General features: G+C 41.6%; 1 protein-coding gene and 1 long non-coding RNA gene across 4 annotated transcripts in view; both read right to left on the bottom strand.

The window, feature by feature from the left end:
- Positions 1-26,759, bottom strand: part of ARHGAP6 (Rho GTPase activating protein 6) — a 479,589-nt gene that overhangs the window by 259,887 nt on the left and 192,943 nt on the right. The gene's annotated exons all lie outside the window — the stretch shown is intronic.
- On the bottom strand, positions 1,581-25,959 carry LOC142823724 (uncharacterized). Of its 2 annotated transcripts, XR_012898875.1 has the most exons (4): positions 25,074-25,951; positions 13,327-13,434; positions 6,835-6,902; positions 1,581-4,358 (listed from the first exon to the last, which is right to left on the bottom strand). It is a non-coding gene; the product is annotated as an uncharacterized LOC142823724 (long non-coding RNA). The 2 variants fall into 2 exon arrangements; XR_012898874.1 differs by lacking the exon at positions 1,581-4,358 and having other exon boundaries at positions 4,470-6,902; positions 25,074-25,959.

The raw sequence follows: 26,759 nt of genomic DNA, 5'->3' as shown, positions 1-26,759 counted from the left end.
ACATTTCCAGATGATAACAGTAAAGTATATTTTCATGTAAATGTTTGTTATTAATAGCACTATAATTACAATAACATCTTTAGTTTGCATAGCATCTTTCACAGAAAGAATAACAAAAAGCTGTACAGTGTTAAATAGCAACAAAATAAAAAAAACAGAGAAGTTACAAAAATACATGCAAGAGAACTGTAAGATGTTTTCAGAGAAGAGTTCAAAATTGATCGAGATTTGAGAAGGAGAGAGATGCAGTTGAGCTGATCCAAATAGAGGAGAAACAAAAAAGATAGCTGTCAACAGTTCTCAGACTTTGAATAGAACAGTGGTTCCCAAACTTTTCGGCATCACGCCCCCTTTTTGATAAACCCTCAAGCCCCCCCCCCCCCCCAAACAGCAAAACATGTTGAGCAAAAAACAAACAAAAAAAGGAACTGACCAGGGCAGGGGGGGGGGCAGGGTCTGGGTTGCCTCACGTCCCCCCTGGAATTTCTTCAGACATCCCCGGGGAGGGGGGGTCACGCTCCCCAGTTTGGGAACCCATGGATTAGAGAGATAAGAAGCCAGTGTGGATAAATAAAGGGGAGTGGGGTGCATGTAGTCATATACATTCTAAGAGACTGCCTGAAACAATTCCATAGACAGTTATAAAAAACAAGGAAGGCAATTTTGAACTTGATACTGAAATGAGTTTGTTTGTGATGGAGCTAGTAGGGTGGCATTTTTCTGTACCACTGAGAAGGCAGACAGCAGCATTTTTCTCCTGCTGCTGCCTAGAGAGCTGAGACTTGGCAACACCATAAAGTAGCAATATTTAAAAACAGAAGAGATGATGGCATGTTTAAGAACTGTCCATGTAGCCTGTGGTGTTCATAGCGTCTCATCTGCACTACTCCAGTGTGATTTGTTCAAGGAAAGGAGTATTGCCTTCCAGGACTTGTAATGCAATGCAAATATATAACTCTGCATTACATATGAGTACAACTGCAAATTAGGTGTCTCTGTCCGTCTCCTAGACAGGCCACTGTTTGGCAAAGCTTGTGTGCCCCTGATTTAAGAGAAGGATCATGCCCTGAATTTACCAGTTATCTTGTAATGACAGTTGGAGGAGGGATGGAACACACTAATCCAATTTAAATTAAGTTGGTTCAAATCCTGTGTGTGGAAAAGACCTGGTCAAGACAAAACATGCCACTTATTTTTACACCCAAGCTTTCCAGCAAACATTGTTTCAAGAATATCTGTTTTGTTCTATACCTTTAAGTTACTCGATGTTATATATTCTTTGAATTATTAATTTCATATGCATTTCTCCTCCAGGAAGCAGAAAGGAGTAATATGTAGATCTTTCCAAATGCTCAGATGCTAATCACATGGTTAATACAAATGGAGATACCAAAGATACCTAAGATACCAAATTGAGGAGCATGATGTAAGTACTGGATGGGAATAGAATTAAGACAGATACCGGATTTTGATTACAAAGCTATTTGATTAAATAGCTTTAGAAAGAGCTATTTCTAAAGGTTCTTTCACTGTAGTATGTATGTACTGTATTTGGATTGCAAAACTGCATTCTGTTTACAACAGCAATACAATTCTCCATTTTACTTTTGATTTAATCATGAGCTATTGCCAATGGCCACAATTCAAGAAAGCACCTAAGTCCAGGTGTCATTTAAAGTACGAGAGTCCCAGGGCTACTCACATGCTTAAAATTATGCCTATGTCTAAGTGCCTGCCTGAATCACAGCCTAAGGCATGATCTACGTTCTATACTATGAAGCTATATCAATGTAAGGCCATGTCTTCACGGAAGATAGCTGCTGCCGCACTCAATCTTCCAGAGTTCAATTTAGCAAGTCTAGTAAAGACTTGCTAAATCAAAGTTGGAGGGTGCTCTGCTGGCATCCAGTACTCATGCAAGGAGTAAGGGAAGCTGATGGGAGTGTTTGTTCCCACTGGCCTCCCGCTGTGGGGTTGCAGCCAAGCTCAGTTTAAGGTAAGCCTACTCCAGCTATGTATTCTACGTAGCTGTAGTTGTGTATCTGATGCCAAGTTGCTGGATCTAGTTTAGACCTGGCCTAAGTCTACTTGTGTGAATTGAGTTAAGCATGTGTCAAGCATGTGCAAGCAGCCAAATGTGCACATGTCCAAGCAATATACAAATTTCAGCAGCTATACACCCATATAATTTGTACCTGCTGAACTTCATAGTGTAGACACGGCCTAAGTGTGTTCATGGATATTTTTTTTTCTAGACTGGTCCTTTGTGGAATATCAGTGCACTGTGGTTAGTCTCACACTGAGAAGTGAAAATGCTAATATTATGACTTCTTCTGCTCTCCTATCTCCCCAGAGCCTTGTGCTCTACATCTCTGTATTCCTCAAAGCTATAATTCCATTCTGTCAACAGAGTTTGCCAGATAGTCACAGCTGCAATGGTGGATCCTGGAAGAATAGGCAGTCTCTGAAATATTGTAGGCATATCACACATTCATCGTATTGTAAATCTTTCTCTTTATCTGTGTAATGTCCCTGTTATCAATTATTTCAAGTGGAGTCCTTAGTGTTTCAGTACTGAAAAAGCATTCAAGGACAAAGCACTTTGCTCCTTCTCCATGCACTGCATAATTACACTGCATTTGTACCATATTGGATGCTATAGGGAGCGCAAGCAGTAGCACCAAGCAAGATAACCACTTAATGTAATCTAACAGTAATTTGCCAGCTGTGCCCCTGAAGGGTGGTGGGACACACACAGACATTCACTCCTGCATGACTGATAGGAAACTAACCAAAACAAAGGAGAGATTCTAGGATGAAGGGAGGAGAGTGATCTGTGTACAATGTAAGCAAACAACTGGAGCCATCAGGGTAGTCTTACAGCTTAGATTGTAGCTAGACCATAACATTCCAGAGGAACATATGCATTACTCAGACCATTTTCTGTTTATTTTCTTAACAAAGGTTTCAAGGTTTTTAAGAACCTTTATAATGTTGTGGCAGATCAGGTCTCTAGTTATTAATCTTTCCAGCTTTAAAACGCTATAATATGATGTTGTAAACAGAATCATGAAAACTCTGTATTCAGAAGCTTTAACTTTTTTAAGCTTTTGGTACCAGAAATTTTAGTTAAATATTGTTAATTGATTACATATTATTAAATGCGTAAAATATGCCACAAAGGATATATCCTGAAGCATGTGCTGTTTTACTTTAAATTCAGAGACTTATTCTTGCTTCTGAGTCAAGTTGACATTAGCTGCTGCCTCGTTCATAAGTAAAATCATATTGCTTTTTAAATACTGAAACATAACAATGCTGGTATCACACACATAAGTGTTCTCCAGTGTACATCAGAACAAAACATCAGTACATCAGTGCCCTTCATACTGGTGTAATGGAAAATCTAGATCAAGGAACTGAAGAGAGGTACGAAAGGGGAGGAAAAGTGTAGCTACTGCTTATGACGTTCTTTCTCTTTTTTTCCTGAGGTCAGAACCAGACATTGAACAAACTGTCTACTAACAAAGATACATTCTACTATCCAAATGCAGGAGATGTATGCTCATAACTCTCACTAGTCTTATTAAAACACGTTTTACTCTGAGTTACCTGAGAATTGAATCCATGTAAACAAGACCAGAATTTGTCCCGTAGGTTAGAAAAGAAAATCACATGGTGGTTAAGAAAATTTTTAAAACCCACCAATTTTGTGTGCCATCAGGCCAACAGCATGTGCTGTTCTACAGCAGTTGACTAGCAAACACCATTCTACCATTGACTGACAAGGGGATCCCTGTTAAATCCTTTAATCTTGGTGTGTCTCATTTATACCTTTGTAAAATTACCTATGGACCTCTGAATCTTATTCTCCCCTTGGACACAAGTACAGCTTATCACTTTAGGAGAGTTGGGCATGCTTATAACAGGATAGAATTTGGCACAGGTAGAATTTGGCACCGTGCTTAAGACTAAGATCCTTAGTGTATTCTGGCTATGCTCCTGAGCAGCCTTATATATTGGAAGATAACCCTTATATACCCTTAATGCTAATTCTACACCATTCAAGGAGGCCCTTTGCCCAAGAAGTATTCTTAAGGGGACATTTCTAGGACCTTTGGCAGTCAGAGTAGCATAAAGGATTTTTAACATCATTGACAATTAGACCAATTTATTTTCTTGCTTAAGTGTTAAGTAGGGCTACTTGGAAAATGGGTTTCCATCCCTCGCCCCATGCATGGAAAAATATGCACCACACACCTTTCCCCAATCTGTTTTCATCAGCAAAATCTGTTTTCATCAAAGTCTTCATCAAAACATTTTATTTCATTTTATTTTTTGTTTCCATGAGGTTTAGCCTAAAACAGAAAACAATTATTCAGAAAACAAAAATTGTTTTTATTAAAAAAATGTTTAGTACTCACGATTTTGATTTTCTGACCCCTCCCCCTCCCCCCCGGAAACCCCCCCACTAAATTTCTGATGAAAGCAGATACTTTGAGAAATTTATTTGTTCCAACCAAAAACCAGTTTTCTTTTTTGTTGGGGGTGGGGGAGGGGAGTTATTGATGGAAATTTTTTGACCAGTCCTAGTGCTAAATCCAGTTCTCTCTGACCATATCCTGAGGAGGGGCTCACTAGCTTCACTAGGATTGTTGCACTTCCTGACTGGTGCCATATAATTTTTCTAATATGCAGCTTGACTTTCCCTGTCTCTCTCCATTTGTTTTCTTTGACCACACCTAGCAATTCCCTCCCTTTTTTTTGTTACCCTCGTAAAAATCATACAAATTATTATAATATTTTTAATTGTATTTATGGCCCTTCTCCAAACCTGTAAATACCAATTTCTACCTGTCTTTCCTAGAAGAGCCTAAAGCAGACATGCTCTGAAAGTTATTTTCATCCTTTCAGGACTATGGAGCACTAAAACAGAGTGCAGTATTCATAGTTTTACTAATGCTATGTAAAAAGGAATGTTTACTTCTCTGGTTTTTCCAGGGGTATAAATCTATCAATATATTTCCCATCAGAATCATACCTGCCTCAGTCTCAATGTGAATGCAGGGGTATGTTTACACTGCACAGCTATTTTGGGATACCGGAGGTTCCCATGTCGACACGAGCTGTCCGTTATTTTGATATACTTTTTTAAATAACAGGTGCGCTGTTTTGCCATCCCGGTAACCCTTGTTGCATTATTTTGAAATTTGGCACTGTGTAGACATGCCAAATTTCAAAATAAGCTATTCTGAAATAGATTCAAAATAAGATCTTATTTCAAGTTTAGAGTGCTGTATAGAAGCACCCCAGGAAACAGGAAAAACTTAAAACAACAACACATGATTATTTTAACCCACAATATTTTTTACATGACCTTCATGATTCTGCATTCCTCGTGTAAATAATGGTCAACTGGATTAGACTAGGCATCTATGAAACAGAATTTGAGGTAATCCTGGATCAAAAATGAGGAGATTTTGGGAATCAGGCCCAGAATGGTATTTTCTATTTTTGCAAATGCATCTCTCTAGGTTGCTGTTGTTTAATTTGTCTATTACTGTCCAGATCTTGTTCCCCACTGCTGCTATCTAAGCATTTTCTCTGGACTTTGATTGATATTAAGTTTGGCTTGGGATTTATTTTCCTCTCCATTTTATTATCGTATAATTAATTACATTAAATTTCCTCTTGGATACTGCACAGTTCGCTAGAACTCTCCGCATCCTTTGGCAGTTTCACTTCACCATAGTCACAGCTTTCCATAATTTGGAATCATCATCTAGTTTAAAATTCCAAATCATCCATGAATCATAATTCAGACAAAGCCCAATTTTATTGACTTTAGGACTCACTGCAAGGCCCCTGTATCTCCACCTACCACTCCTGAGTAAGTGGGGTCAGAGAAAAAGGCTTCTTTAGTGAGTTGGAGGGTTGTTCTATTTTCAGTTGGCTTTTGTCCATTTTTATCATTTGAATGCTGTCAGACAGTGTGTCCAGAAATTACTGAGTACATGGTTTATAGATAACATACACTGAAACTGTATTAAACAGCTACTTAAAGGAGGACATAAATGATTAATGCAAGTAGCCTTCTAATAAAGGTGGAACAGAATCAAATATATTTGGGAACATACTCTAGGGAGGTCTCGCCAAACAGTTATCTAACAGTGAAATTCTCTTTTACAGGTTGCATTGTAAATACATCATTTTACTAAGTGTTATATCAGCTTTATGACCCATTTATGCAACTCAGTTCTCTGTCCTTGTTCATTAGAGATTGCGGCAACATATTTGTTAAATAATTCAGCCACCATAAAATTATTTTAAGTAATTAAAAATACAAATAATTTGCATTTCCGCAGTACCTATTCTACAAGATTCTCAAAGCAGTTTACAAACATTACTTAAGACTCGTGATATTCCCTGAGATGTAGATAATCTTAATAAGGTGTTACATGAGGTAGTATTGAGTCAGAGTAAGTTTTCACAGAAAATTTAATTCATTTTAGTCACATTCTAGTTATGGTTTAGCTTTTGAAAGCAGGGAGCTTGGGGTCAGTGGGAGACTGCTTGAGTCCCCCACTGGCCCCATGCTCCCTGCATGCACTTTGCTTTTGAAATGTACAATAGCTTCGGCAGGGCTTCAAGTCACCAGTGCATGTTGAAATGCATCCTAGAATACCCAAGGAGCTGACAAAGGAGGTATCTGAGTATTTAGCTATCGTCTTTGAAAAATCATGAAGTCGGGAGAGATTCCAGAAGACTAGAAAAGGACAAATATAATGCCCATCTATAAAAAGGGAAATAAGAACAAGCCAGGAAACTACAGACCAGTCAGTTTAACTTCTTTGCCAGGGATGAAAATGGAGCAAGTAATTAAGGAATTCATCTGCAAACATCTGGAAGATAATAAAATGACAAATAACAATCAGCATGGATCTGTAAAGAACAAAACATCTGATATCTTATCAAAGAAAGCTATCAAACCTTGTAGATAAGGGAGAAGTGGTAGATGTAGTATTCCTAGATTTTAGTACAGCGTGGTCTCACATGACCTTCTTATCAATAAACTAGGGAGATAAAATCCAGAGGGGGCTACTATTAGGTAGGTGCATAACTGGCTGGATAACCATTCTCAGAGAGTAGTTATTAATGGTTCACAATCATGTTGGAAGGGAATAACAATTGGGTTCTGCAGGGCTCTGTTTTGGGACTGGTTCCATTAAATATCTTCATCAACGGTTTAGATGATAGAATAGAGAGTACAATTATTAGTTTGCAAATGATAGCAAGCTGGGAGGGGTTGCAGCTGCTTTGGAGAATAGGATCAAAATTATCTGGACAAAATAGAGAAATGATCTGAGATAAGTAGGATGAAGTTTAATTAGTTCAAATGCAAAGTATTCCACTTAGGAAGGAACAGTCAGTTTCATACATACAGAATGGGAAATGATTGCCTAGGAAGGAGTACTGCTGAAAGGTATCTAGGGATCATTGTGGACCACAAGCTAAATATGAGTCAACAGTGACACGTTTGCTTTTTTTTTTTTTTTTTTTTTTTTTGCAACAATGATTCTGGGACACATTGATAGGGGTGTTGTGAGCAAGACATGAGAAGTCATTCTTCTGCTCTACTCTGCACTGTTAAGACCTCAACTGGAGTACTGTGTCCAGTTCTGGGCACCACATTTAAAGAAAGATGTGGAAAAATGGAGAAGGTCTAGAGAAGAGCAACAAAAATGATTAAAGGTCTAGAAAACATGACAGGGAAGACTGAAAGAATTGGGTTTGTTTAGTTTGGAAAAGAGAAGACTGAGAGGGAACATGATAGTAGTTTTCAAGTATCTAAAAGGGTGTCAGTAGGAAGAGGGAGAAAAAATTTTCTCCTTGGCCTCTGATGATAGGACAAGAAACAATGGGCTTAAATTGCAGCAAGGGAGGTTTACGTTGAACATTAGGAAAAACTTCATAATGGTGAGGGAGGTGAAACACTGGACGAATTGCCTGTGGAGGTTATGCAATGTCCATCACTGAAGATATTCAAAAGCAGGTTGGATAGACATCTATCAGGGATGATCTGTACAGTGCTTGGGGGCAGAGGACTGGACTTGATGATTTCTTAAGATCCCTTCCAGTTCTAGTGTTTTAGGATTCTAATATTCCTTCCTGCCTTCCACACAGAACTTCCCCTCAGTCCCTCTTCTTCCACCCCCATTTTACACATGGGTATAGTGAAACATAGAGGTTAAGTGAGTTGCCTACAGTCAAGTATCACTTCTAGTTAGAGAACTCGAGTCCGGACTGCCAGTCTCCCACACTTACCGAAAGATATTGTTTTAAAAAAAGACCCACATGTCTCAGGAGCTACTACAATATTTTCTACTTAAGCAGAGTTTGCCAGCATAATGCTGTATTATGTGTACAGACAGCTTCAGCTGTCCACATTCACTAACCTGTAACTACAGGCTCCAACGATACAGTCACAAGTATTAGCAGGGTTATGAATTCAAAATCAAGCAATGTATTGACAAGATGATAAGCGTAAGACAGTCCCATTTTATGATGTGGAAACTCAAACTCAGATAATGAAAAGTTACGCAGTAGGCAAAGATCAACTCTTGAGGAAGAGAATTCATTTTTCTGGCTCCCTAACCTGTGCTGACTCTGACTACATCAACTTCTCAAACCACTTAAAAAGGAAAATGTACATACAGCACCTAAGTTAAGCAGGAATAACCAAAGTAGGTAACATCTTTACATACTTTTCATTTACACCCTCTCACACAAGCGCAGCAAGTTACAGTGCTGTAAAGTTCCAGTGTGAACCAGGAGCAGCGGTGGTTTACATAGAGTGCTGGTAGAACTCTCTTAGACTCGTGCTGTGGCCACACTCCTAGTTTAAAGTGCTGCTGCAGCTGCACATTAAACCATGAAGTGCAGACAAAGCCTCATTTAAAACAATAAAGACAGTAAAGTGCAGCTACTGTTCACAGTTCCTCTGTTGTCGTCAGTAAATAGCAGGTGTTTCCATTCTGCCACATACATTATATATAAGCCATCTAGACTTTTCTCTGCTCTCCTTTCGCCCTCATTCAGATTCGCTCATTCCTTATTTGAATTTGCATTTTAGACCATCAAAATTGCCCCTCTTATAAATATATAGACACACGACTCCTTTGCTCCCTCTATTTGTAAACAGACCTTCCCTTGTAGGGGGCTCCCCAGCCCTCTCCCCCTGCCCTCTTCTGCACACCGAGTCCCTTTTTGGCAAAACTGGGAGACTGTCCTGGCCAAAACACCCTAAACTAGTGGTTTTCAAACTATGCGTCACAACCCAGGACTGGGTCGTGGAATGTCAGGCAATGGGTCTCCATGCTGTGGAGTGACCTGTGACACGTGGGTGTGCTAAGGCCAGCTTCCTGCCTGTCCTGGCATTGTGGACCATGAGTTGCCCCAGAAGCAGCCAGCATCAGGTCTGGCACCTAGGTGCAGGGAAGGGCATGGAGCTCCCCACATTGCCCCTGTCCTGAGCGCTGGTTGGGAACTGGCCGCTGGGAGTGGGACTGTACCTGAAGGCAAGATCAGCACAGAGAGCTGCTTGTGCAGCTCTGCCTAGAAGCTGGAACTGCTGTGGGCTACTTTAAGGGTGCCGCGCGATCCATGGTGCCGAGACAAGCAGAAAGCCCACCTTAACATTCTCACTGTGCCACTGATCAGGAGCCAGAGGTAAGCCTGCACCCAAACCCTGAGCACCAACCTGCTTCCCCAGGCCTGAGCCCTCCCAAACCTAGAGCATTCTCCTGCACCCCAAACACTTCATCCTTAGCCACACCTCAGTGCTTGCACCACCAGAGGGAGCCTGCACTCCCACTGCACCTCACCCTCTACCCCAGCCCAGAGCCCTCCCACATTCTAAACCCCTCTGTCTCTCCCTCAGCTTAAAACCCCCTTGTGCATCCCAAACACCTCATCCCTAGCTCTACCCCATAGCCTGCATGCCCAGATGGAGCTCTCACTCTCCCCTCTCCCCCGCATCCAAACTTCTCATCCCTGACCCTATCCCAAAGCCCACACTCTAGTCCAGGGGTCTCCAAACTACGGCCCGGGGGCCGGATGCGGCCCGCGAGGCCCTCTCATCCGGCCCGTGGAGACCTTTTTGGATTCAAAGGCAGAAGAAGTGAGATTGTTTCAAAACCCATTTGAAGCAGATGTGGCCAGTTGCCCAGATGAACTGCAGCTGGAAGTCATTGAGTTGCAAGCAAATGACCTCCTTAGGGACAAGTTCAAAATAGGACTGGTGGGTTTTTACCAGTTTTTGCCCAAGGAAGACTTTCCTAATGTCAAAACTTTTGCATCAAGGTACCTTTCAATCTTTGGAACAACATACCTGTGTGAACAAACATTTTCAAGAATGAAATACATGAAGAACAATTTGAGAACAAACTTGTCCGATGATAATCTCAGGTCACTGTTGATGTTAGGGACAACAAATCTAAAGCCAGAAATGTCTGCTATTTTGGCATCCAGGAAACAATTTCACCATTCACATTAATACAGGTGTTCATGTGTAGTGTATGAATGTGTTATTAAATAATAACTGAATAAAATAATATTAAAGACATAATTAAAAACAACATCCATGTTTTGATTGTTTTTTATTTGGACCTCAAGTGTGCAGTCGGCCCCCGAACTGCTGTTTGATAGTTAATGCGGCCCTCGGGCTGAAAAGTTTGGAGACCCCTGCTCTAGTCCAAAGATATTATTATGTTGTTCTTGGGCATCAACAATTTTCTTCAACTAGGTTGTGAGAAAAAAAAAGGAAAACTACTGCCCTAGACTGTAGGAAGAGTCACCTAGGAAGCTGTGGGGCACCCCAGACTTTGCCACCATCATAATTCAGTCTCAGGGTTTAAGCTGCCCCAAATGCAAGAAGAAAAGAAGCAAGGACTGATGTAAAACTGCTACATTTTGGAAGATGATGGGAGCTCGCCATCCATTCCACTTTTCTATAAGGGTATGTCTACACTACCCTCTTATTTCGAAATAGGAGGGTAATGTAGGCATACCGCAATTGCAAATGAAGCCCGGGATTTGAATTTCCCGGGCTTCATTTGCATAAGCAGGGCGCCGCCATTTTTAAATCCCCGCTCGTTCGAACCCCGTGCCGCGCGGCTACACGCGGCACGAACTAGGTAGTTCGAACTAGGAAGCCTAGTTCGAACTACCTAGTTCGTGCCATGTGGCACGGGGTTCGAACCAGCGGGGATTTAAAAATGGCGGCGCCCCGCTTATGCAACTGAAGCCCGGGAAATTCAAATCCCGGGCTTCATTTGCAATTGCAGTATGCCTACATTAACCCGCTAGTTCGAACTAGCGGGGTAGTGTAGACATACCCTATCTTACTCTCCAGGGCCTTTAGCCAGTTCCAGCTCCCTGTCACAGCCCCCGTACAGAAATCCAACTCTACTATTTTAAGCTTCTTCCCCTGCACCACCTTCTCTTCTGCAGTTTTTGTAAAAGGGGAAAGGCTGGTCCATTCCACCCACTCAGCCACAGTGCCTTGCTCTTCTGCAAGCTGAGTTGGATGCCTACCCTGTCCCCTTGAGGCTCTGTCAGTCAGGCTAAGTCTAGACTGGCATGATTTTCCGCAAATGCTTTTAACAGAAAAGTTTTCCGTTAAAAGCATTTGCGGAAAAAAGCGTCTAGATTGGCACGGACGCTTTTCCGCAAAAGTACTTTTTGCGGAAAAGTGTCCGTGCCAATCTAGATGCGCTTTTGCAAAAAAAAAAGCCCCGATCACCATTTTTGCGATCGGGGCTTTTTTGCGCAAAACAAATCTAAGCTGCCTACACTGGCCCTTTTGCGCAAAGGCTTTGCGCAAAAGGGAGTTTTGTCCAAACGGGAACAGCATAGTATTTCCGCAAGAAGCACTGATTTCAGACAGTAGGAAGTCAGTGTTCTTGCGGAAATTCAAGCGGCCAGTGTAGACAGCTGGCAAGTTTTTCCGCAAAAGCAGATGCTTTTGCGGAAAAACTTGCCAGTCTAGACACAGCCTAAGTGTGTAAGCAGAAACAAAGTCTCTTGTTATCTTCTGCAATTAAAATGGCCACTGAAATGTCATCTGCAAAGGCAATTACACAGGGGATTACTACTGGCCGGAAGCTGGTGCTCTTCAGTCTGAAAGGATTCCCTACTGTCAATTGTTCCCCTCCAACAAGGAACTGAATCAAAGGATCTACTGTCAAGACATAACACAGAGGATTTGGATAACACCACTGTCTCACCCCTCAACTTGGAGAAATTGGTCTTGATCCCTGTCACCAGTTGACAGAGGCACAGATGAGGAATCCCATAATTTTGTTACACTGCCCAGAAATATTCATGCTAAGCTCCCTCAAAGGCTTTACTCTAGTCCAGGGAAAACAGAAACATTTCCCTCTGCTCTCTTGACAGTCTTTGGGATAGGTTTGTATAGGCTATATTGAGTAAGGTGAGAGTACTCCAGCTACTGAGGGACATTATGTCTCCCAGCTTGCCCAACAAAATGAGAACTCCAGCAGTCCCCTTCTATTAAGAGACTGACTGAGCCCCAGTTAGCATTCTAGCAAACAGGTCTGGAGCGGACTGGTACAGCTCACTTGTCAGACCATCTATTCCTGGGGACACTCCTTTCTTCCAAGCTAAATTACTTCTACCAATTCTGCACAGGTGATTGGAGCCCTCAGACTTTTCTTCTAATCTTTGGCAGTAGTAAAATCAACAAGGAGTCCAGTGGCACCTTAAAGACTAACAAATCATCAATTAATTTGTTTAATTAATTTAAGGTAACAGGGTGAGGTTATAGAAGACCCTCGGGGGTGCCTCCTTGGGTGCTGACAAGGCCACTGCCCCTTGCCTTCCTCCTCTCTAGGGTTCCTTACTGTCCTGCTGGGCCAGCTCCCTGGTCTCCCCCAGCCAAGACACCAAGCTGAGATCAGTGCCTCCCTCAGAATGAGTGTAGACACTGAATCTCTCCAAGCCCAAAAGAAGTGCAGTTTAGGGCCCAGCCTTCCGGGATACCTCTCCCCAAATGGGATCAAAACCCCCAATGAATTATTTAGGTTAGCCCCTTTTAACAATGAAAGGACGATGTACACACTGATTGCTCCCCCAGATAATTTTTTACAGTAAATAAAAGTGATGTTATTAAGTATGCGCAGTAGGAGTTAAGTGATTATAAGTGAGAACAGGCAGAGCAAAGTAGATTACAAACTCAAAATAACAGAAAACACTTAGCTAACTCTAACACTGAAACTTCAGTACACAAACTCATTACAAACTCACCCTAAAACTCTTTTCCAGCAAAGCCTCCCAAACCAGGGCTGTCCCTCACTCTGGAGTCTTTGGGTCCTTCCCTTGGTATCCCCCAGATACCAATTATTTACACTGGGCCTGTTAGTAAACAAAAGTGTTTTATTCAGTACAAACAGTAGGGTTTATGTAGTTGGAAGTGAAAACAGACAGATCAATGTAGGTTACTAAATTAAAATGAAAAGAAAATGTCTAGCTAGTTTTAATTCACTGAAAACCTTATTTCATGCAGATTCTTACCCTAAAGGACTTTCCTTATTTCAGGCATAGTCTTCAAGTCACATATAAACATTTTACTCTGACTTGGGTCTCTAGCCTTCTTTGTATCCTTGAGTGTGCCAGGTCAGCTGAAGAATAAGAGCAATAGCTTCCCACTGCTTAAATAGACTTTCCCCTAGGGTGGGAATCTTTTTTTTTCTACACCTCCCCCTTCCATGGAAAAATACTAGGGTCAAAATGGAATCCCAGTTTCAGGTTGTATGGTCACATGTCTTACTTGTCCAATCACCTTTGGATTACCAGGATAAACAAGGCTGTTTACAAGTAGTTAGGTTAAGGCTTTTGGGAGGGAGTATCAGTAATGGTTCTCATTAGCACATTTAAAATTATAAACAGTCTCATACTTCATATTTCTAACTTCTCATACAAGAATGCTACATGCACCAAAATAGGATATACAGATTCAGCAGACTGTAATATTAAAATGTATAGGTTACATGATATATTTTGTCCAAAACATCTCTGAGTTATGTATATTTCTATTCATAAGCCAAATTTCATAAAGCATGGGGGGGACCATCATACTCTCTTTAAGGGCCCCTCTGAATCTCTAAAGCCCACATATCTCAGGCTATCAGTGTTTCCTTAGAGTAGACTCAGAGATCATGCCAAACAATCCTCCACCACTTTCTCTGTTCACAAATTAATTTACCATGTTGCCAGCCCTGCTCCCATGACACAGACTGTGATCATTCCCTTTGTCACTGGACTTTCTCACATATTTTCTCATCTGTTTCCTCAGCTGCTTTTGGATCATCTGTTGAATGTTTCCACTCCTTTCAGCTGATGCCACTTTGTTAGTTAATTTTCCAAAGAATAAAGTAGCAAATATTTGAGTACAAATAACTTTTTAACTCCTAGAATAGTGATAGAAATGTAGCCATGTTAGTCTGGTGTAGCTGATACAAAATACAGGACTATGTAGCACTTTAAAGACTAACAAGATGGTTTATTAGATGATGAGCTTTTGTGGGCCAGACCCACTTCCTCAGATCAAATAGTGGAAGAAAATAGTCACAACCATATATACCAACCATATAGACAACCACCTAACCTCAAGATGATTCTTACCAATAACCACAGGACATACCACACTAATACCAACCCTGGTACTTTCCCTTGCAACAAACCCCGTTGCCAGCTTTGTCCACATATTCACTCTTCTGACACCATTATTGGGCCTAACCAAGTGAGTTATAAGATCAAGAATACATATGCCTGCGCATCCAGAAATATAATCTATGCTATCATGTGCCAAAAGTGTCTGTTTGCTATGTACATTGGACAAACGTCTCAGACACTTCGACAAAGAATCAATGCCCACAAAACAGACAGACAGGATCACAAAGAAAAAACAGTTTCTTTCCATTTCAACCAGAAAGGACACTGTCTCAATGACCTAATCATATGCATCCTACGTCAGAAGACTTTCAAATCTGCACTTGAAAGGGAATCCTCTAATCTGACATTCATGCTAAAATTCAACACTCTCCGCAGGGGGCTGAACAAAGACCCCAACTACCTTACCCATTACAAAGATAGCTTCCCCAATTATCACCTCTAATACCATTAACTCACAGACATCTACCCTTCCCCACCTCTAATATCATTAACTCACAGGCAGTCATCTGCCTCCCCCCCACGCCCCCACCGCATCCCCCTTCTGTTCTGAAATGTGATTTGTCCTTTTCATATGTTTTCATTTTTTTTAAATTATATCTTTTGGTATATATGGTTGTGACTATTTTCTTCCACTATTTGATTTGAGGAAGTGGGTCTGGCCCACGAAAGCTCATCATCTAATAAACCATCTTGTTAGTCTTTAAAGTGCTACATAGTCCTGTATTTTTTAACTCCTAGTTTCTCCATTGTCTGTTTTCTTAAGGAATTATGTTCTCAAATTCAGATTAGTGATACTTTTATTAAATCTAGGTGGGAACAGAAAATATGTTTTTATTCAGCTAATCGTGTTTCTTGGAAGCATGTTCAGAAACACGGTTTATTTTTTGCTGCACTGGTCGAGCTGTTGTTTCTTTTCCTCAACACAAATTGCAATATCACTCTGTGGGAGATATCAGGAAAATCAAAACATCCTGTTTAGTTGAAAATGGAATATTTGTACTCGTAACACTAGACAAACAGTGATGATTTACATCTCAGACCATCTCTATATTAGGATGCGGAACTTAAGCAAAGGCTCCTTCTGCTGTTTAACTCAAGCCATACTTTAAGACAGGTTACCATTGCCAAGAATGATTAATCCCCTTTTCCTCCTGGGTAACTATTACCTTTGTATCACCTATTAGTATTTTGGAACCCGGAATGAAAACAACACGTTGCTGAGTGTGTTGTAGGGTTGCCAGGTGTCCAGTATTTTCTGAATTTTTTTATTCAGACAGGAGGAGAAAATACTGGACTGTTTGGGTCAATACCGGATACCTGGCAACCCTAAATTGGCAACATTTGAGCAGTATACAATTGGTTGACATCGGCAAATGAATTCAAAACCCAACTATCCATTATAAAATACCTATGAAGTGTAGCCTTCCCTGGGTGGTACTTCTAATTCTTTGGTTTGGAGTAAATAACTCACAATGAAGTAGGGGGGAAGAACTAACTGGAACCACAATTCTTCAGTATAAAAATCTGAGGTATAATTTGATTGTTGCTTTGACTTGACATTCATGTGAGTAAAGTGAAAAACCCAAGGCTTTGACAACTGAAGTATCACAGAGTGCTGAATTACATTACCACATCTATCTCAACATGTTAAGTTTAATGCATGCTCTGCACATTCAATAATTAAATTAACCTTTGTTTTCCAATACAAAACAGACATTACAGAGAATAGGCAAAAAAACAACAGTCACTGAAATGGCTCAGTTCCAGCTGAGTACAGATTTTCTTTAATAAACAATGCATCACACGGAGAATGGAAGCCTTTCCATTGTCACAATTTAACTAAAGATTGGAAGACAACAGTTTTTTAATTTGAGACATCAAACCTACTTACATAGGTGGACCCAATCTTAGCAGTGTATGAAGACTTCCCAAATATTTACAGATAGCCATAATCACAGAACTTCTATACATGCTCGAAGAGAACTGAACGGAGCCATGTAGTTTAGACACACCCCCAGAGTCTTTTTCTCTACCCTCATGTCTTTAAGGTTTTCACAAGGAGAGATGACACACACTCATTCCCATATACCTCTCTCACATAGGAATGGGGGTGACCAATCGACTTGACCCACCTTCCTTACCCAGTGGTCTCCACCCTACAGGCCTGACTGGGGCCCCAGAGGAACCTGCCTCTCCTGAAAGCTGGCACTGTATTTCTCCCCTCCCCAGATTTCTGTCAGGGTTCACACTAGAACATGGCCAGCAGCAGCCTTTCAGCAGTGTGTGGAAGGGAAGGGATGAGAGCTGATTTGAGTGGAATGGGGGTGGGAGGGTAGGGATTACCTGGCCCATGTTTTCCAGAGATCATCTTTTCCCTCCTGCCCCTCCTCCCCACACCACTCCCCACTGTGTCCAGAAGAAAGCTGTCCCTTCTTACCTGCACAGTATAGAAAGGCAGCTAACACCTCCAAGCTGTTGCTGGCCACTGATATAATCCTGCCATCTCTTGTCCCCTACTACAGCATGGACAGGAATGGGTTAAGCCCTAAGTATACACTGAGCAACAAGACCCAGGGAACCTGACTACAGGGTCTTCCGAGAACCGGACAGAGAGGTGACTCTACAGGGAAGGGTGCCTAACGGAAACAGCAGCGCCACACTCCTTAGGGGTAGGGTTTAGGGCAAGGGCAGCATGTGAAGAGGGTGATAAGTGCCTTTGCCATAGGTCCTATCCCCAAGGAGTGGGGAACCTGCAAGGTCAAGGTACAAACAGGCTGGAACTAGCCTCTTCCCTGCCACTGAAGAGCTTAGTTGCGAGGCAGAGAAGCTTCCCCAAGCCAGTGTTGTGTGGGGCTTTGGCACATGCAGGGCTGGGCTCCTCCTGCCAATGCCCCAAGCAAGAGGGTCTCCCTGGATTCCAGCCTAACCAGAGGCAGTGGGGAGCCTGTCAGCTACGCTGCAGTTGAGCTGAATGATCTGACCAGGGATGGGTTCTCTGCAAAGCACCAGGAGCAGAATGCATTTCACTGAGGAAAGGTGGATATGGAGGATGCTGTTTTTCTCAGGGAGTTGTAACAGTGTTGAGAAAACGTAGCTCAATTTCTTTTCAGTCATGCTTGCCATAGTGCTCATACCTGTTGCATGACTGTATATGTTCACAGTGTTGAAACAAATCACTGCCTCTTCCTTGTTATGTCAAAATTGCCAAGTTAGACAACGTGACTCTCATTCCTGAGTTTGTATACCACTGAAAGCACCTGGCCCTGTGACAGCATCATCAGGGCTGGACAGAGGCATGGGCAAGCTGGGCATCCCTTACAGCCGATGAGGGACATCGCTTACAGCTGCCATCAGGAGCCGCGCACCCGGCTCCCACAGCGCTGGCCTGCCCGCATCCCCACGGCGCCGGCCAGCAGTGCCCTACCCTCCATGGCTCCGGGGCCCTGCACGGCCCGGTGCGCACACCAGCAGCACTGGCCTAGCCAGGCTGGGCAACGCATGCACCGTGCACCCCGGGGGCGGGCACCAGGCTGCGCGCCAGCAGCCGTGACCAGCCTGCGCATGCACCAAGTGCCCCGGAGGGCAGGTTCGCGCAGCCAGGGGGGGCGGGCCTGCGCCCCACGGGCAGGTCCGTGCATGTGCGCTGTGCCCGGGGCGGCGCTGCGCACCCAGGTCCAGGGCGCCAAAAGGGCTCGGGCCGACCCTGAGCACCATACTTTAATATAAAACAGGAAAGCTGTGTCTACACTGCAGGCTTCTTGTGCAAGAACAAAAACTTGCAGAGCATCCACACTACAAGCCCGTTCTTGCACAAGAGAGTTTACAGTAGATTGTCAGAAGAGAGCGTTTTTTGTGTAAGAGTTATTCCTCTCCCTACGAGGAATAAGCCTTTCTGCGTAAGAGCTCTTGCACAAAAAGTCTAGCATGGATGGGAACAGGGGTTTATTGCACCAGAAACCCTTATGGCTAAAATGGCCATCAGAGCTTTCTTGCGCAAGAGAGCGTCCACACCGCCAAGGACGCAAAAGCACATCTCTTGTGCAAAAGCACATCTCTTGTGCAGACGCGCTCTTGTGCAAGAACTTTTGCTCAAGAACTCTTGCGCAAAAAGTTCTTGCACAAGAAGCCTGCAGTGTAGACATAGCCAAAATGAGTAAGTTCTGCTCCTATGTCTGAGCATACATTTGAAAAAGCCTGCTGTTCAGTGAGTTTCCTTTAATGAAATTAACTATTTTCACCACTTCTTTCAGTACTCCCATAAGATTGGGGATATTCACTTGGACGCCAAAGCTTCATGGTGAATGAAACAGTGATTCCAAACAACATCATTACCAGCTAGCTCAGATATTTTTTTCATAACTTTAGTATTTCTACCTGTCATAATTGCTGCACCATCACTTGTAATTCCTTTGCAGTTGATCCAGGCCAGTTTGTATTTTCCACTGCAGTCATGCAGTGCTTCACCACTGCTGCATTTGTTGGTGAAGCCAGGGAGCACAGCAAATCTTCCATAAAGTCATCTTGCCCACTCCAGATTAAGTTTTATGTAGGCCCTAGGCACTCCAATAATTGTAGGCCCCTAAATTAGACTATATAGAAATATATAATGAAGAAATGCCCTATTACCTATACACCTAATATCACCCACTTTAATTTTTTCTCTTGAAAGTGGTGCACCATGTGAGAAATTCATGATATTTCATTCTAAAATAAAAAGGCATTTTGTTGTATACTACAATTATACTTAGGATTCACCACATAACTAATTAGCTGAGAAGAAGAAAAGTAAGGTGATGTTGCCACCACTACTTCTATAATATCCACAGAGTAATGTATTGAGCCACAGAGCTGATAACTTGGCAACATTGTCTCTCAAGACTGTTCAACATCATTTACAAAATAACTACGTTGGCTGATGCTGGCCATACATTTCTGCTAGACACAATGTTAAGTAGTAGCCTAAGGTTTCTGAAACACAACTGAGAAATGCAAACACTGTAGGGAACGCTGCTTATTACTCTAATATTTTCCATTCTTGAGCAGGTTGAATTTTCTTATGCACACCACCAGTACAAACAAAAAACCTAGATATAAATATATATATTTTAAACAGCTCATAGGAATGGAAGACAAAAAAATTTAAAACAAAGGATAATTAACAAGGAGCAATGCTTATGATGTTTATTTAATATGAAATAAAAAGAAAATTAACACTACCCTGGAACTACATATATTTTATCATCCTTTCTAACTGCTTAAGCTAGTAAACATACCAAAATGCATATTAGCCACACATAACTCAGCTTTAAGATGCTAAAGCAATCTATGAATCAACTGGAAACAGTCATGCTCTCCTTGCAAATATTAATACAATATTTTCTTACACTAGAAAGGATTGAAAAAGGCATGCACTCAGTTTCTCTGGGAAGTCAAATCTTAATCTGATTAATAGAGCACAAACATAGAACAGTAAAAATAAGTAATAAAGCAATACAGGAAGCAAATAAAGTCGCAAATATGAAAATAGGAAGGGAAGTAAAGCATCAAGGCTATGTCTACACTGGCCCCTTTTCCGGAAGGGGCATGTTAATTTCAGCTATCGTAGTAGGGAAATCCGCAGGATTCAAAGTAGGAATAAGAGCCTCCGGAAAAGGGCGCTTTTTCCGGAGGATCGGGGCCAGTGTAGACGCTCTTTTCCGGCTTTTCTAAAAGCCGGAAAAAAGCGGCGGACATTTTTATTTAAATGCCACGGGGGATATTTAAATCCCCCACGGATTTCCCTACTACGATAGCTGAAATTAACATGCCCCTTCCGGAAAAGGGGCCAGTGTAGACAAGCCCCAAGTGGTTGGTGATGGGTATTTTAAATGAATGTTTAAGATCATTATGCAAGTGAAACAGAGACTTGTAAACACAGATAAAAGTCATCCTTGTTTGAAACTTTCACATTGTGTGTGTCACCAACTCAAAGAGTGGAAACTCCAAGGCAGCACTTTAACACATAGCTTCACAGTTTGTAAACAGATCAATTTTTTAAAGAGCTTGCAAATACAGTCTTCATCCTACAGCACACCTAATACGCCCACTGGCTCATAAGAGCCAGAACTATATCATATAGAAAAAGATCTGGCCTTAATACCACCACAAATTTCCCAAAACAAATTCTAAAATTTAATGGAAATCATTTCTCTGGAATCCAACTCTAATTGAAAGGCCAAACAGATAAACGGGTTCAATGGCAAAGTTCTTGCAGTTTTAACAATTTACCATATATTAATTAGTAACAAAAGAGATTTAAAAATAATAAAGATCAGAGTCTTCAGATAATCTGCTCTCCAAAAAATCTGCTAAAAGAATCCTTTTCTTTCTGTACCTTAAGCCATGAACACCTATGTAAACTTCCTTTGAAATGTAATCATGCAAATATCATGGGCTAGGCCAATCCACAGAATCCTTATCTACAACAGCAACCTGAGGGCACATCTACACAGCAGGGCTAAAGCCAAAATAAGCTACACAACTTGAGTGATGTCAATTGTGCAGCTTAAGTCGAAATAGCTTATTTTGGCTTTTGGCACTGTCTACACTGCAGGAAGTCTAAAAAGAGCACTTTTCCTCTGATTTCCCTTATTCCTCATACAAGGAGGGTTACACGAGTTAGAGGCTATGTCTAGACTGTAGAGCTTTTCCGGTATACCAAAAGTATCCCCCAAAAGCTCTGCCACATCCAAGGAACGCATCCACTTTTTCGGAACAGTTTCCAAAAAAATGGATGTGTTCTTTAGCATCTCTTTATTCCTGTCAGTGAGAGGAATAAGGGATGTTCCAAAAGAGGACTGTTTTCCAAAATTTGGCCCCATGTAGATGGGCCAAATTTTGGAAAAGCCTCTTTCAGGAAAAAAAAAAGCAGAAAAAGATATGCAAATTGTGATTCACAATTTGCATATTTTTCTGACTTCTCAGCAGTATAGACGTTGCCAGGTTAAGAAGTCCTCCTTTCGACATTATTTCAACATTATGTCAAAATAAATGCTTGTAGTGTAGATGCAGATTTGGTTATTTTGAAATAATATCAGTAATTCTGAAATAGCATTCTGTGTAGACATAGCCTAACTGCTTTACAATACAAAAACACCAATATAAGCAAAGTCAGATCCTGCATTAATATCTGCTAATGCAGAATCTCTCCACCTCCTTCATTGGTCTGCTCTGGATCTCACTCCCTCCAAACAAACTAATTTTTAGCTCAGGCTAGCATCTCCAGGCAGATTGCCTCTGGTTAACAAACAATATGGCCAAAAGCAAGCTCTTTATCTTTTCCTCCTGATACTAGACTAAAAATATTTTGGTCTAGAACTGCTGAGGAGTCACTGTTTTGTGTTTGCTCTACAAGTCTAACAATAGGTGCTACATTATTCTTTCCCCCATATTTGTCACACTGATCAGCTTACAGTGGTGTTTCAATATGTACTCAGTGATGAAAATGTGTTTGAGCAATTTCTCCAGTTCATTCCCATTGAACAACACGATGAAAAATATTTATTTGAACTTTTGCAGGACATTCTGAAAGTTCATGGCACTGATATTGCAAGCTGCAGGCTACAGTTATATGATAATGCCAGCAATATGAGTGGCATTTATTCAGGGGTTCAAGCTAGGTTTTGTGAAGTTTGGCTGAAGGGGTTCCATGTGCTGCCCACAGTCTGAATTTGGTTGGATCATTTGCCATTGAGTGTTGCCCTGCAGCAATCAGGTTTTCTTGGATTTTGCAGTCATTCTTTATGTTCTTCTCAGCTTCACCCCAGAGATTATTTCAATTAGTAAATAACATGAAGCAAAATACAAAGCGTATCAGAAACAAGATGGTCAGCACAGAGTGATGGCACCAGAGCATTTTATACGAACTATTCTGAAATTTGTCAGACTTTGATAGACATACCTGGAAGTGATTGACAACCACCAGCAGCTGTCCACGAGGCAAAGTCACTGAATAAGGAGCTGTATCAGTTCGAGATACCTTTGATCTGCATCATTTGGAATGATACACTACAAAAGGCTAATCTTGTGTGAATAAAGCTCTACAGAAGCCTGGCATTTAGTTGTGCACTGTCATGAATTTATATGATGGTCTTTTAGTACACTTTTGTGATACCCACAATAAATTTCATGTGGTTGAGGCAACTGCAAAATATCTGACCATTCAACTACAATGAGACCACATAAAGCAAATGACTGAGAAAGCAATTTTTTGATGAAAGTTTGTATGGATAATACGGTCTTGGATTTGAGTGACAGGGACAAATTTCACACCCAGTACTTCTATCCTATCATGGATAAACGTATAGTTGAGATGGTCAGACAACAAGCAGCATATGCCACATTAAATGAACGTTCAGTTTTCTTGTGGAGAGCTCAATGTCCAGTGCTGAAGTCACCTCTAGAGCAAGGGCATTAGTAGATCTTGTACATGCATTTACAAATGGATTTCTATTGTTCTCACATATGTTTGCAGGGAAGAAATCTGTGGCAGCAATGATCAGTGAACAAACAGCAGACAAATTGGTAACAAGTTTTCCAAATGTCAACATTGCTTTCAGAACATCTCTCACCCTCTTGGGAACAAACTGTAAAGGGGAGCGCTCTTTTTCAAAGTTAAAACATATAAAGAACTGTCTTCAGTCTACCATGGGACAGAAACCACTATCTTCCCTTGCACTACTTTCAATTGGGAGTGAGCTTTTGAAAAAAATGACATTTGATGATTGTGGTTTTGCTAACAAAAAGAGTCACAAAATAAATATTTAATTGTATGTTATACCTGTGTATTGTTTGTTAACTAAAGATTTAATACATTTGCATTTAATTGATCTTTAATTGATCTTCAACATTTGCACATGTATTCTACTAACAATAGCAAAGTATTAAGTGTGATTTAGTAGTTTTTAATTTTTGAGCCAATTATTAAATTTTGTAGGCCTTAGGCACTGTGCCTACTGAATAATCTGGCCCTGATCTTGCCATACAAACCTCACATAAACTAATAGCATTTCACATCTTGAAATATTACTTCTCTCGTCAAAGCTGGATAGTAAATTTCCTGGCTGACTATATCCCAGTAATAAACTAGGCTTAATGCACCCAAATGCTCTGCAATATCACATATTCGCCCAGACATAGTATTATCACTGAGAGGCATATGACTCAATTTTTCAACAGACTTCTCACCAAAAATTGTGCTTACCATATACAGAGATTTTTCCTTTAACCAGTAGATCATTTTCTCTTTTGCCACATAGTACACAATCAAATACACTGCTAGTTGTGTCTTATCATTCAAAGTAGTTGACTGACTAAGAACTTGCACTTCATTTGAAAGTATTGCAGTCTCATCAATAAGTTTCCCATGTTTTGTTTCTAAAATTTTTTTTTTTAAATTTTGACAGTTTTTAGACTCTTGTTTTGCACACCCTTCACTGCAAACACCACACTGGGAATCCAGATCTTGATCTGCATTAATACAATTGATGAAACCATATTTCAAAAAGCATCATAAAGCTGCCTCAGCCATGATTTGGTTTTCTTTTGAGTAGATTGTTCAGGCAATGTCAACAAGGCAGAAGTCTGTCTGTTAATACTGGAACTTACTTCTGCAGACAACCTATACCTATAGATGGATTTGATGACTGATCTTATTCTAATTACCAAACTTCTTATTCTAATTAGAAAACTATCAGTTTTTCAGAATGAAGATTTGTTGATTAACCCAAGTCTCCACAGAGTTAACAAAACTGACAGTGTGCAGAAAGAAGTCCCGTTAAGAGATGACATTCAAAACCTTTCTTAGTGCGTAAGAAACTGCAAACAAATAAGTCTTAACAGAAATAAGTAAAATGTCCAACAATTAAATGACTCTAATGTTACTTTAAAACTGTAATGGAAGACATTTTAAGAGGTCATGACATTTTACATTTGTAAGTGACCCAGTATGTAATTCCACAAACCTGTACTGGGTCATAACCTGTACTTGGAAAAAGCACAATACTAGACCATGCTGCAGACATTTTACTAAGGGAAGTAGAAGACATGGATATAATGAGAAGCACATGTCCATAAATCTTCATTTTAGGAAAAGCTTTATTTAGTGGTGGTGGTGGGGAGGGGAGAAATCAGCAGGGATCACAGAATGGCAACATGTTAACTGAATATAGCACTGCACTATTCATGGACAAGATCACCTCCATCCCAGTTACTTTTTAAAGGAAGATTAGTCTTCTCTTTACAGTTAAATTAGAACAGTGTAATAATACTTGCATTCCTACCCAGTTTTCATCCCAGGATCTCCGATCCATCACAGACATTGAGACTCAACACACCTCTGAGCAGGGTAAATGTGAATCAAGTTGGCGGGAGGGCTGGAAAGAGAACCCAAAAATTGTGGCTTCCATTCCTCCACTTTGCTATGGTCACTAGCCCATATAGAATCTATCTTCATAGCTGTTACATCACAATACCTATGGGGCCTCTCTGGGGATTCTGTCCTTCTTCTTGGGTCTCCTTGCCAGACCACTGCTTGGTGGCTCTGTCTCTTTCCATTGCAGTCATTGGTGACTCTGCCCGAATGCACACTTTCTGTCTCGCAAGAGCAGCAGTTCCCAACCTCTGGTCCACAGACCGGTGCCGATCCGCAAACGGGTACCAGTCCACAAACCGCTGGCTGCCAGGCCGCAGAACAGTGCTCAGGGGCGGGTGTTGTGCCAGGACCCAGCAGTAGCAGGCAGGGGCTTTGGAAAGGAGCTGAAGCATAGAAGTGTAGCGCTAGGACCCAGTGGCAGCAGCAGGCAAGGAAGAAGCGATTGATAGGCTCAGCCCCCACAGCTGGCTCTCCCAACCCCCACATGCTGCCCACCCAGGGGCAGGGGCTGAGCCAGGCAGGGGCTGGTTGGGCTGGGGGTACTGCCCTGGGAGAGGCTCCTGGGGAGCAGCGGGACCAGTTCTGTTGGAGAGTCCCCCTCCCAGCTCTTTGGGTCTGAGCAGTTGCACACCCCCACCTCCATGCCCCAGGGCTCAGATGTGGCCTGGAGCCTGCCCCAGAATCCCCACAAGCAGAAGCTGCGAGTTGCTCCCTGCTGTGGGGGATGAGCCTAGCATTCGCTTCCTCCTTGCCTGCTGCTGCTGCCACCACTGGATCCTAGTGCTACACTGCCACTCTTCAGCTCCTTTCCAGAGCCCCTGTCCACTGCTGCTGGGTCCTAGCATGACACCCGCCCTGCACTTGAACAGCATTCTGCAGCCTGGCAGCCAGCAATTCGTGGCCTGGCACAGGTCCACAGACCAGGGATTGAGAATTGTTGCCTTACTGCACCAGCTCTCTGCTCTCTCTCTCTTGCTTCTCCCTTGCACAAAGTGGTAAAAGGAGATAGGGTACTACAAGCTGAATGCTAACACTGCTGAGGTAGCATGTAAATCCATGAATATTACAGAGCCATTTTGATAGGAGCTGAGTTTTAAGGCTAAGACAGTTTATATTTCCTTGAAATCATTGCCATCTCTCAAAACAGTCACAGATTCAAAAGGCTGACCATGCTTTGTTTACCACATGTTTTACGAACTTTTTAAGCAATACCACACTCAACTTAAATGAGCACATCTGAGCCATTCAAGATTACTGAATGGAATGGATTCTCCAGGTAAACTGACTGTGTTTGTATACACAAAGACATACACACACGAGAGAAACAGAGTCTGCATGCACGCGTGAGAATTTTTAGATGTTAGTTTCTTCCCAGCTTGCTACTCTGTTCTAATGTCACAGCAGTGAGCTTCCATGGAATCCAGCCACTTCTGAAAACCATGGACAAATTAGTAACATAACAAAATAGCATTTACCCAACACATATGCATTTGCTTTATCAAAGCAGATATACATTAAACATCTAGGTTATAAGATAGGTCTATGTGTGGCAAAATAAGGGGTAAGCATTCTGTGTCATCAATGTGTTATTGAC

Source organism: Pelodiscus sinensis, chromosome 1 (assembly GCF_049634645.1).
Source record: "Pelodiscus sinensis isolate JC-2024 chromosome 1, ASM4963464v1, whole genome shotgun sequence".
Taxonomy (NCBI): Eukaryota; Metazoa; Chordata; order Testudines; family Trionychidae; genus Pelodiscus; species Pelodiscus sinensis.
Note: the sequence above shows the minus strand (reverse complement) of the source record. Positions and strands in the feature narration are given on the sequence as shown.